We start from the raw sequence: 636 nt of genomic DNA, 5'->3' as shown, positions 1-636 counted from the left end.
GTCCTCCCTTTTGAGTGCTTTGGCATCCATGACCTTCTTGCACCGTTGGCATCTTTCAAGCATATTCTTTTGCTTGAAAAGAATGCACACAGCTGATGCTGCTCCAAAGTGCTCCAAAATTGGTTTTTGGGTGCTCTTAACATCCCATCAGGGTTCTTCAAAGTGCTGAAAGCTTAATTTCTGGCGGCTCTTACCGCTTGAATATGCGAATTCTAATGCTCAGAAATACAATAACCAATAGCATTGCAACCCCACAAACTTGAATGTCCATAGCGCTATCAAAGGTGTGAAAGACTAACGAGTGTTTTTCAAATTTATTCTCCTGCTTGATTTTCAGAAGGAAAACTGCACACTGCTAATCATTCAGCAGAGGTCTGTCTGGTTGGAAAAGCGAATTTAAGTCGGAAAAGAACGCCAACCAAATTAAGATAACATGACATTTTGGTACCTGCATTTCAGAGCCCACGTTTCGGAAACCAAGCTCCAACTCGCCCATAATCACACCCGATGAGGAATTGAATAAGTTCCAAAAAGTTGTGTTACCGTAATTTGGTTGGCATTCTTTTCTGAAAAGCTCCCATGCTAGCACTTTGGGAAAATTTCCATGCCTGTGAAAATAAACAGCACGTGCATGTC

The sequence above is a fragment of the Amblyomma americanum genome, chromosome 7 (genome assembly GCF_052857255.1).
Source record: "Amblyomma americanum isolate KBUSLIRL-KWMA chromosome 7, ASM5285725v1, whole genome shotgun sequence".
Taxonomy (NCBI): Eukaryota; Metazoa; Arthropoda; class Arachnida; order Ixodida; family Ixodidae; genus Amblyomma; species Amblyomma americanum.
This window is presented reverse-complemented; position numbering follows the sequence as displayed.